Raw genomic sequence first — 13,039 nt, 5'->3', positions numbered from 1 at the left:
ATAGTTTGCATTTCATTTATTTATGCAGTTATAAAACTTCCACAAATCAGATCTATCCCATCACCTTGAGATTATCTCTATGAACTTCTACAACTAATGGAATGATTTAAAAATACAAGAAAGTCGTCAGGCTGCTGTGGTACATGCCTTTAATCCCAGCACTCAGCAGTCTGAGCCAGGCAGATCTCTGTGAGTTCGAGGCCAAGCCTGGTCTACAGAGCGAGATCCAGGACAAGCACCAAAAATACACAGAGAAACTGTCCAAAAAAAAAATAGATGAATGTCAATAAAAAGATGTCAAGTTCAAAAATAAAAGGTAGTGAAGAAAAAATTAATGCTTAAAACCACAAAAGGTCAGTTTTACTGTGGGAAGAGTAGAATCGCACATGCTAGATGGATCAACAGTCTGTACTTGCTCCAATATTTCATACCTTAAGAATCTTGAGAATGTTTTAAATTTATTTGAATATATATTTATATTATATTTTTATTTATTATTTATTTATTTATTATTTATTTATTATATATTTATATTATATATATATATATATATAGTGTGTGTGTGTGTGTATGTACATGCTTGTATGTATGCATGTTCACCACCTCTGTGTGTGTTGTGCTGCTAGAGGCATCAGATCTCCTGGAACAGGAGTTACAGAAGGTTGTAAACTACCTTGTGGGTGTTAAAAATTGAATCCAGGGCTTCTGAAAAAAAATAGTCACTGTTTTTTTTTAATCTGTTTTAAAAATTTAATTTTCTTTTTTTCGTTATTTTATTTTATTTTTCATAATTTGATTTAATATTACATATCAGCCACAGATTCCCCTGTCCTCCCTCCCCCCTTCCCCCCAGTCAATCCCGATTCCCATCACCTCCAGGGCAAGGACTCCCCTGGGTATTCAGCTACACCTGGAAGATTCAGTCCAGGCAGGTTCAGTCCCCTCCTCCCAGGCTGAGCAAAGTGTCCCTGCATAGGCCCCAGGTTCCAAATAGCCAGCTCATGCACTAAGGACAGGTCCTCTTCCCACTGCCTGGGTGCCTCCCAAACAGTTCAAGTTAATCAACTGTCTCACTTATCCAGAGGGCCTGATCCAATTGGAAGCTCCTCAGCTATTCATAGTTCAAGTGTTTCCACTAGTTTGGCTATTCGTCCCTGTGCTCTTTCCAACCTTGGTCTCAACAATTCTCGCTCATACAGTGCTCTTAACTGCTGACCCATCTCTCCAGTTCTGAACCTTGAGAATTGTGTTGGTTATTTATCATACAATTGAGACTATTAAACTTTGTTATGGACTCAGTATTCATGGCTTTTTTCCAAACTTCATATGTGGTACTTTATTTTTTCTTTTGTGTGTGTGTGTGTGTGTGTGTGTGTGTGTGTGTGTGTGTGTGAGAGAGAGAGAGAGAGAGAGAGAATGAGAGATACAGGGGTATAGCATCCAGGAACATGTGAAAAACAGGAAAACACAGTGTCACTGAATAACTTCCCTAGCGTTTTGCTTTTTTTGTATTTCTAGATAGCATCAGGTTAAATTTCTCAGGTTGATGATTGATAGTGAAGTCATTTTGTAGCTTAGATAGGCCTTGAACTTGCATTCCTTAACTTAAATTACAGAGCACCACTACAGCTCATAAGTTGAAAAATAACTGCTAATGTAACAGTAGAAGTGACCAGGGCCTTAGGGAGCTGATTTTGTTTGTTTGTTCATTTACTTACATTTGAAACAGGGTCTCACTGTATATCCTTGGATTGCCTGGAACTGACTATATAGACCAGGCTGGCCATGAACTCAAAGAAATCCACCTGCCTTTGCCTTCTGAGTGTTAGAATTAAAGCTATGTGACACTACTCTTGGCAATAATTATATTTAGATTGAATAATGAGTATAGAAACTTTATAAATTATGACCCTCATATGAAAAGACCACAAGTATTGTGTCCCAATCTACACCATATGGGGATGAAGCAAGCAAGAAAGTGTGTGAAGGGGTGAGGGGCACATCAGGTACCCAACTGGCCAGCTATTTGATCTTGGACTTTCTGTACTCCAGGATATAAATTAGTAAATATTTTGTTTTTTTGTTTTTGTTTTTGTTTTATTTATTAATTTTTATTTGTATTTGCATTATATATATATATATATATATATATATATATATATATATATATATATAAAATTTTACAATACCATTCAGTTCTACATATCAGCCACGGGTTCCACTATTCTTCCCCCTCCCACCCCCTCCCCTTACCCCCAGCCTACCCCCCATTCCCACCTCCTCCAAGACAAGTCCTCCCCCGAGGACTGTGATCAACCTGGGAGAATCAGTCCAGGCAGGTCCAGTCCCTTCCTCTCAGACTGAGCCAAGTGTCCCTGCATAAGCCCCAGGTTTCAAACAGCCAACTCATGCAATGAGCACAGGACCTGGTACCACTGCCTAGGTGCCTCCCAAACTGATCAAGCCAATCAACTGTCTCACCTATTCAGAGGGCCTGATCCAACTGGGGGCCCCTCAGCCTTTGGTTCCTAGTTCATGTGTTTCCATTCATTTGGCTATTTTTTTCAATAATTGAGTAAAACCGAAATTTATTATAAGCCACAGTCGTCCTAGGGACCTCCATGCTATATATATACCCTCCATGGTTCTATGGGTTGTGGTCTGATTGTTCTTTATTTTATATCTAGAATCCACCTATGAGTGAGTACATACCATGACTGTCTTTCTGGGTTTGGGTTACCTCACTCAGGATGATTTTTTTCTAGTTCCATCCATTTGCCTGTAAATTTCATGCTTTCATTGTTTTTCTCTGCTCAGTAGTACTCCATTGTGTATATGTACCACATTTTTTTCATCCATTCTTCCGTTGATGGGTATCTAGGTTGTTTCCAGGTTCTGGCTATTACAAATAGTGCTGCTATGAACATAGCTGAGCATGTATCTTTATGGTATGAATCAGCATTCCTTGGGTATCTGCCCAAGAGTGTGATGGCTGGGTCTTGACGTAGTTCGATTCCTAATTTTCTGAGAAACCGCCATACTGATTTCCACAGTGGTTGTACAAGTTTACATTCCCACCAACAGTGGAGGAGTGTTCCCTTTGCTCCACATCCTCTCCAACATTGGTTGTCATTGGTGTTTTTGATCATAGCCATTCTGACAGGTGTAAGGTGGTATCTCAGAGTCGTTTTAATTTGCATTTCTCTGATGATTAAGGATGTTGAGCATTTCTTTAAATGTCTTTCAGCCATTTGTAGTTCTTGTTTTGTGAATTCTCTGTTTAGCTCTTTAGCCCATTTTTTAATTGGACTGTTCAGTATTTTGTTGTCTAGTTTCTTGAGTTCTTTATATATTGTGGAGATCAATCCTCTGTCAGATATGGGGTTGGTGAAGATCTTTTTCCGTTCTGTTGGCTGTCTTTTTATCTTATTGACTGTGTCTTTTGCCCTGCAAAAGCTTCTCAGTTTCAAGAGGTCCCATTTATTAATTGTTGTGCTCAGGGACTGTGCTGTTGGTGTTTTATTTAGGTAATGGTCTCCGGTGCCAATGCGTTCAAGAGTGCTTCCTACTTTCTTTTCTATTAAGTTTAGTGTAACTGGATTTATGTTCAGGTCTTTGATCCACTTGGACTTGAGTTTTGTGCATGGTGACATATATGGATCTATTTGTAATCTTTTACATATTGACATCCAGTTATGCCAGCACCATTTGTTAAAGATACTTTCTTTTTTCCATTGTATAGTTTTGGCTCCTTTGTCAAAAACCAGGTGTTCATATGTGCATGGATTAATGTCAGCGTCTTCAATTCGATTCCTTTGGTCTGTATGTCGGTTTTTTTTTTTTACCAGTACCAAGCTGTTTTTATTACTATAGCTCTATAGTAGAGTTTGCGGTCAGGGATGGTGATGCCTCCAAAGGTTGCTTTATCGGATAAGATTCTTTTAGCTATCCTGGGTCTTTTGCTTTTCCATATAAAATTGGGTATTTTTCTTTCCAAGTCTGTGAAGAATTGTGTTGGAATTTTGATGGGGATTGCATTGAATCTGTAGATTGCTTTTGGTAAGATTTCCATTTTTACTATGTTAATCCTACCTATTCATGAGCATGGGAGATCCTTCCATTTTCTGATATCTTCTTCAATTTCTTTCTTTAGAGATTTAAAGTTCTTATCAAAAAGGTCCTTCACTTGTTTAGTTAGTGTTATCACCAAGGTACTTTATATTATTTGTGGCTATTGTAAAGTGTGATGTTTCTCTGACTTCTTTCTCAGCCCTTTTATCATTTGTGTATAGGAGGGCTACTGATTTTTTTGAGTTGATCTTGTATCCTGCCACTTTACTGAAGGAGTTTATCAGCTGTAGGAGTTCCCTGGTAGAGTTTTTGGGGTCACTTATGTATACTATCATATCATCTGCAAATAGTGAAAGTTTGACTTCTTCCTTGCCAAATTGTATCCCTTTTATCTCCTTTTGTTGTCTTATTGCTCTAGCCAGAACTTCTAGTAGTGTCTGTCTTTGAAGTTAAGGTGTGTTTCTTGTATACAGCAGATGGATGGGTCCTGTTTTCTTGTCCATTCTGTTAGCCTGTGTCTTTTTATAGGTGAGTTGAGACCATTGATATTGATCGATATTAATGACCAGTGATTGTTAATTCCTGTTCTTTTTTGTGGTTGTGTTGTGTTGTCCTTCTGTGGTGTATGTTGGTGTGGGATTATCTATTGCTTGATTTTTCATGGATGTGTTTAGCTTCTTTGGGTTGGATTTTCCCTTCTAGTGCTTTCTGTAGGACTAGGTTTGTGGACAGGTATTGATTAAATCTGGTTTTTTCCTGGAATATTTTGTTTACTCCGCCTATGGTGATTGAGAGTTTTGCTGAGTATAATAGTCTGGGTTGGCATCCGTGGTCTCTTAGTGTCTGCATGAGATTTGTCCATGATCTTCTAGCTTTCATAGTCTCTATTGAGTAGTCTGGTGTTATTCTGATGGGTTTGCCTTTATATGTTACTTGGTCTTTTTCCTTTGTGGCTCTTAATATCTTTTCTTTGTTCTGTGTGTTTAGTGTTTTGATTATTATGTGGCGAGGGGACTTTTTTTTTGGATCCAGCCTATTTGGTGTTCTGTAAGCTTCTTGTATCTTCATAGGTATTTCTTTCTTTAGGTTAGGAAAGTTTTCTTCTATGATTTTGTTGAATATATTTTCTGTGCCTTTGAGTTGGTATTCTTCTCCTTCTTCTATCCCTATTCTTCTTAGGTTTGGTCTTTTCATGGTGTCCCAAATTTCCTGGACATTTTGTGTTAAGACTTTTTTGTCTTTAGTGTTTTCTTTGACTGACGAATCTATTCTCTCTATCGTGTCTTCAGTGTCAGAGATTCTCTGTTCCATCTCTTGCAATCGGTTGGTTATGCTTGTTTCTGTAGTTCCTGTTCCTTTAGTCAGGATTTCTATTTCCAGCATTCCCTCAGCATGTGTTTTCTTTATTGTCTCAAATTCATTTTTCAGATCTTGGAATGTTTCTTTCATCTGTTTAATTGCTTTTTCTTGGCTTGATTTGATTTCTTCCCATTTTTGTTTGTTTTTTCTTCCATTTCTTTAAGGGAGTTTTTTATTTCCTCTTTAATGGAGTTTTTCATTTCCTCTTTAAGGGAAGTTTTTATTTCCTCTTTAAGGGAGTTTTTCATTTCCTCTTTAAGGAAAGTTTTTATTTCCTCTTTGAGGGAATGTTTTATTTCTTCTTTAAGGGCCTCTATCATCTTCTTAAAGTCATTTTTAGGGTTGATTTCTTCTGTTTCTTCTGTCTTGGTATGTTCAGGTCTTGCAGGTGTAGAATCACTAAGTTCTGATGTTGCCATATAGGTCTTTATTTTGTTGCCTGTATTTTTGCACTGGCGTCTACTCATCTCTTCCTCTGTGCGGTGCAGGTGGTGTCTGTGTCTGAGAGTGCCTCTCTTGTTCTAATTTTTAGTCTTGGTTTAGTAGGGGTTCTTGGTTAAATTGGTGCTATTGGGCTATTTCTTCGGGGCAGCTGATTTCAGTCGGTGAAGTATATACTTATGATTCTGGTGATCTGGTTTGGTGGCTGGGTAGCGCCTTCTTCTGTGTTCCCAGGTCACGTTTTGTTCATTCATGAACTCCTCAGCTGATCTTGTTTCTTCAGACTTCAAACTGTAGACATCTGAATCCTCTCCCAGATGGGTTTCAGCTGAGCGGGGTATTCTCAGCAACACCTCCAAGTTGTTGGGTTTCACAGGATCAGCAGCTGGGCCCTGGGTTGTCCTCAGAGGGAGTGTTCAGATTCGATCTGGTTCTGTCCCACAGAGATAGCTTCTTCCCCAGGTGTTGGGGCTAGAGGCGTCCCTGTTCCAAGCTGTGTCTGCGTGTCTCCGTCCCTGGGCCTGTCTACCTCTGCGGTGCACCACAGGGCCTGTATGTCCCTGTCAGCTACCGCTGGGTCTGTCTACTTCTGCGGGCTGCCGCTGGGCCTGTATGTCTCTGCTGGCTGCCACCTCGGGCCTACCTACCTCTGCTTGTCACTGCTGCTGGGCCTATCTACCTCTGTGGCCCGCCACCAGGCCTGTATGTCTCTGCTGGCTGCCGCTGGGCCTGAATGTCCCTGTCGGCCACCACCGCCGGGCCCGTCTACCCCTGTGAGCTGCCGCCACAGGCCTACCTGCATCTGCTTGTACTTGTTGTTTTTAAAGCTACCTAGTCTATGCTATTCTGTTATTGACCCCAAATAATTAAAAGCTTTATATAGTAATTGAATATGTGTCATGTATAAAATACCTGTCAAGGTAACTGCCAAATATTTAGTAGTTTATGAATGGCACTATAGTAATTTTGTACTGTAGAATACCACCATCTTCTATGAGTTATAAGAGAGAAAGGAAATGCTTTCAAATAACAGCTAAAATTTTGCTATAGCAAGTAGAATTAGACTCTTCACTATGGCAACCCATGTTATTTAATTTGGATATTGGGCGTGTTCTCCACCTAGCTACAATTCCAAGCTCCTAGAGTTTTGTTAAGCATCAAAACCTTCAGTGCCTCTCAACTATCCTTCCATCTACATTTTTTCTCATTCATTTCATGCCACAAAAAATATTCCCTTATGTTTAGCCAAAATACATTTAATATAGTCTAATAGGTAAACACATTCAGTACAGTTCTGGGCTAATCATAGTAACATAATGGCGTCTGCACCTCTCACCTTAGGGGGATATTACTCTTACTCTTCAGTAACTATCCAACAATAAACAAAGAATGTCTGTTTGAGCATTGTATTCTAGTAAATGGAGGAAGCAAAATATTTCTCATTCCTGTCCATTATATTTTTCTTTTTATTTTTTTATTTATTCTTCTTTCATACAACACATTCTGACCACAGCCTTCCTTCCCTCCACTCATCCCAGTCACACACACCCCATCTCCCTTCTTCCCCAGATGCTTTCCCCTCTATTTTCCTTCAGAAAGAGCAGGCCTCCAGTGATTTCACCTGAATGTGGCATAACAAGATGCATTAAGACAAGGCACAAACACTCATATCAAGTCAGGAGGAGGCAACCCAGTAGAAGGAAAATGTTCCCCAAAACAGGCAAAAGACTCAGGGACACTCCTATTCCCATTCTTAGGAGTCCCACAAAAACTCCAAGCTAAACAATCACAACATATATGCAGAGGGCATAACTTAGATGCATGGAGGCTCTGTGATTGGTCTCTGTGATACCCTATGAGCCCAGCTTAGGTGGTTCTCTGGGACTTGTTCTCCTTGTGTTCTTGACCCCTCTGGCTCCTACAGTCCTCCCTCCACCTCCTCTGCAGGGTTTCCTGAGCTCCATCTAATGTTTGGCTGTGGGCCTCTGCATCTGCACCCATCAGCTGCTGGAGGAAGCCTCTCTGATGGCAATTGGGCTAGGTACTGATATATGAGTGTAGCAGAGTATTATTAGGAATCATTTATTGCTTTTTGTCAGTTGTAGTCTACCCTAGGTTTCTGAACCATCCAGGAATTTTCCGCTGCATTAGATTTCCACATTGTGCTCTGCCTGCCACCAATTCCAGCTGCCTCTAACCCCACTCTTTCCAAATCCCATCCCCACCCACCCCCAAAATCAATTCTATTTCCCCTTCCCAGAAAGACCCATGTGCCACCCCCAAGCCCTCCTTGTTACTTAGCCTTTCTGAGTGAGGCAACCCAGACCTAGAAAGACTAATATGATATGTACTCACTTATAACTGTATCTTAGCTGTTAAGAAAAGGGTGATCATGCTATAATCCACTGGCCTATTATAATTTTATTGAATTCCCACTCTGCACATCTAGATAACCTGCCCTTTGAATAGACGGCAAGAAGATGCCACTTAGGTTGATGACAGAAGCCTCATAGGAAATCAAATCTGCTGACATCTGAATATTGGAATTCTGGCTTCCAGAATTGTGATAAAATAAATACATTTATCCTATTTAAGTCAATGTGGTACTTTCATAGTATCCCACATAAGTTTATAGATTTTCCTGCACACATATTCTTTCTGGATTGGCTCTGACCACAACATTCTTCATAATCATATGTTTTAACAACCCATTTAATCCATGTGTGGGTTAAAGAGGAATTTCTGTAATAAGATTATGTGATATTTGAGCATACAACACTAGATAGTATACAGAAAAGATGGAAATTGACTAACCATTCACATGTTTATTATACTCATACTCATGAGAGTCTTGTATTACTTGAAATACAAGGCCACACAGGGTTGGTCATACATGATAAATAAGCAAGGTCACTAAAAGTCAGGTTACAATAATCAAGGAGAACATCATACACTATGCAACACCAGTACATGTGAGGTTGTATTCTGAAACAGAGTAAACAAATGCTGAGGTCATTTGAGGTCCTGCTAGTTCCACCAAATGTCAAGGCAGTGTCTCATATTAAAGCCTAATTTTACACCTCCTTTACAAAGTAGTTTTACATTCACTAATCTTTCTTCAATATTCTGATATATCTTATGGAGACCTGTATACTGTTCATCAGTATCATAGGCTCATATAACCGACCACGCAGATTACTTTAAAATATATTACATTATATTGACTTGAGGTTTTCAAAATCCAAAGTGCCTTGCCTCAGGAACTTTACTCTCACTTTTATATACTCTTACTTTGCTGTAATTCCCATAGGGCATTGTAATATTTTCCTCATAAGATTTTATTTCCTTGCTTCTGAATTCTATGGGATGAAGTTCGATCTTTTCCTGAGCATCACCAGTACTACCACAGAACTTCCCAAAGAGCAGATACTCAGTTGCTATATGCAAATATGAGAGATAAGGAGAACTAACTTCCTAAAAATCAGTGTCCTCTCCCTGTACACAGCACTCACTCAGTCTTCTTCATTCCAGAGTATCTTGGCAGGCCCGCACTTTCCTTCTTCACATTATTCAAATGAATTTTTACTGATAAAACCACAAAATATTATTCTTGGTAAATTTTAGAGAGCTCAGCAGGTAGCTCAACAGGTAAGGATACTTGCTGTGTATGCTTATGAACCTGAGTTTTGGTGTCCATGTACAAATTTATACATGGTCACATATGTGCCAGTTCCCCCGGTTCTATAAAGACAGAGACAGGAGGATCCTTAAAGCTTGCTGGCCATCATTTTGGCTCCAACCTCAGTGAGAGACTCCTATTAAAGTAATAAACCATAAAATGATAAAGCAGGTTCCCAGTGCCCTCCTCTGGATTCCTCATGTGTGCACAGGCACATATCTGCACATACTGGTGGGCATATACCACACACACACACACACACACACACACACACACACACACACACATATATCATATACACAAACACTATTGTCCCCCCTTCTTCATGTTTTTGTCTTGGTCTTCATAGCTTATATACTATCTCACCTTCTTTACATGTACTTGCTGTCAGGCTGTCAGGTTTTTTGAGTGACTGGTAGATAATTTTTCTTGTACCATCTCTAGTGCTATTAAGGGAGACTACTATGCAGTGGGTAGCCATTCCAGCTTGGATCTGGAAGTTCCAACCCCCATTGAGACTCTGGCAACTGTCACGCCTACAAGGCGGGGTGAGGGGAGGCGCTTGGGGACCCAAGAGCTGGATGGGCCAGTGCTCTCTCTGTGCACTCTCTTGGTGCCAGGACGCTGAACGGTGAAGGTGGACTGTACAGAGCTCCGGAGAACACCGCTGGACTGTGTTACACCTTCCCCAGACACTGCGACCTACCCATTACTTAATTTGTGAGTTACGCCATTAAATAATTATCCTTTTAATTACATGGAGTGGCCAAAATAATTTCTCCAATATCTGGTACCCAACATGGGGCACAAACCCACGACCCTGAGATTAAGAGTCTCATGCTCTACCTACTGAGCAGTTGTAATTTCCTCAGTTATGAGAAGAGATAAGTTAGATATAAAACCTTAAACTCACAAATATAAGATAGATAGGACATCTTTAATATTGTAACTGTAATTCTTGCTTGATAATTGTTTTGTTATATGTAATTTTACTATGTTAAAATTAAAACCTTCCTTTTTAAAAAAAGAAGAAAAGGGGAAGTGCTGTGGATATCATTTTATATAAAGAAAACACTGATGGCCAGTGACCAGGCAGGAAGTATAGGCGAGACAAAGCGAGAGGAGAATTGGGGAAACAGGAAGAAGGAGGAGGGACACTGCAGCCACCGCCAGGAGAAGCAGCATGTAAAGACTCTGGTAAGCCACCAGCCACGTGGCAAGGTATAGATTTATAAAAATGGGTTAATTTAAGATAAAGAGAACAGTTAGCAAGAAGCCTGCCACGGCCATACAGTTTATAAGTGATATAAGCGTCTGAGTGATTATTTTATAAGTGGATTGTGGGACTTCGGGGCTTGGGGAACCTAGAGAGAAGCCCTCCAGCAACACTACTATTTAGAGAAGTTGCTTAATTAATGTTCATGTATAAACAAAGTATAAAAAAGAGTGAAAGGTTTGAATTATTACAAAACAATTTCTCTCATACAGGAGGAGAAAACTTAATTCCAAATTCAAATAACACAATAAACAAAATATAAAATGTACATCAAACTATATTATGAAAAAACTATGGCTTTGTCAGGCTCCAGAAGAGGAAGGAGTGTATATTGGGAAGATCCTGGGGAAGGGTGCTGTACTTTGCAAAGACCTGCAGGTGTATCATACCAGGAATACCAGCTCCTGTATCATGTTGCCTTTCAGGAAACAAAACCTAGGGCCACTATCTAAAGATTTTTTAATCTATTAACTTGCCTTTTACAGACTTGTTTTCACTACTTTGCATACTAGTATTTTTTTGTCTGAGAGCCAGTTTAGAATAGTGAGAGAAAAAATACAGAATTGGAGGCATAGCATCTTCAAGTAGGAGTGGAAAAGTGCACCAGACAAATGTATATCAGGATTTAGTCTTACTATTCTATCTCCCAGCCTTAAAAAGAAATCCACAAGCTCAACATCAACCAAGTGAGTCTTGTGTGGGCTCTATCTGGTGGCAGTACACAGCTGGAAAAAAAATGCTCAGTCTTTGAAAAGTTACTGTTATTATATTGGTCACAGGTGATACATCCACTTGTCGTACATCTTGCTCTCGTATCTTGAAAGTATTAGAGCATATAGAATAGTCTCATAAAAATTATAGTACACAGGGCAAAAGTAATGAGTACCACTATTTTACATTTCAACATGACAGCTCTAATTTGAGTGTGTGTGTGGGGGGGAGACTGTCCCAGATGACTACAATTCAAGGTCTTAGAAATTGTTATAAGGTCAAATTCCACTGCCCCCATGATGTCCTTCTGTCCAGCTGTCTCATTTTAGTCATTATTGCCTTAACAAAATGTAGCCCTTGATAAATGTTTGTGAAATGAAAATTAAGATAACTTAACATGAAATGCTCTTCTCATCAGTTAGGATCTACTTTTCAGTGCTAATCAAATGGTGATGATGTAGTGGTTTCTATGGATCTCATCTTACTTGAGGGATCTCTCAAAATGTTGACAGAATGTGCACCAATCACCTGATTTTCAGTCTGACTTACCTGCACTGGAAAGAGAATCTAGGACACCTTTCCTTCCTGCCCAAATGGAGATTTTTGTTCCATTTGCCCACCAACCCAATCACTTATACCTTTCCCTGTCTTCACTTTACCTTTCCTTTACCTTTGTCCATCCCTTACTCCCCTGTTCTTTTCCTCTCTCAAAGTTTTAAATAGGAATAGCATTGTTTAGAACTGGGTCAGCTGTAATATTCATCTTACAATTTTCAGCATCCAAAACTATAAAAATTAAACCACAATAAAGGTGATATACACCTCCATCCGACCCCAACCTCCAGTGTGTATTTTCTCTGTGTTGCTAGCATAGACTTACAGTACTTTCCCCCATAAACTGTAAAGCATATCATCTAAGGAGATGGCATGTATTCATTACTTTTAAAGTCCAGTTATCCCAACAATTTCATGATCAATGAATGAAAATTGCATCTGTTTTCCAAGTTTAGGGAATTTGACTTTTCCACATGCCTTGCTCAATTAATTTTCAACAAGATTGCCCTCATAGGAAACACCATTGTCTTTATTCCTTTTTACTTTACCTTAAGTCAAAAAGAGGAAATCCAATCTTACTGGTAAAACTGCAGATACTGGCTCAAAATTTCTAAAATTGGAGGCTGGAATATTATATTACTGTTCTAACACATTCACATCGACTTCTAAAGAGAATGTATTTGATATAGATTTGTACAATATCAGTAAATAAACACAAAGTCTAATTCATAAACATTTGACTTTTATTGACTTTTGTTTTACAAACCAGGGGAAATATTTAATTACATTTATTGCATTTAACTTTACCAAACCACATAATGAATGCAATTAAAGGAAACTAGACTTAACTGTGTTCTAATCCTCTGCTATTCCCAGTGTCCTGACCTACTAACTCTAAGATTATTTCGTATTTTCAAGAAAAGCTTTTTTTCATGCTTTGTGTCCTT

The sequence above is a fragment of the Peromyscus maniculatus genome, chromosome X (genome assembly GCF_049852395.1).
Source record: "Peromyscus maniculatus bairdii isolate BWxNUB_F1_BW_parent chromosome X, HU_Pman_BW_mat_3.1, whole genome shotgun sequence".
Taxonomy (NCBI): domain Eukaryota; kingdom Metazoa; phylum Chordata; class Mammalia; order Rodentia; family Cricetidae; genus Peromyscus; species Peromyscus maniculatus.
This window is presented reverse-complemented; position numbering follows the sequence as displayed.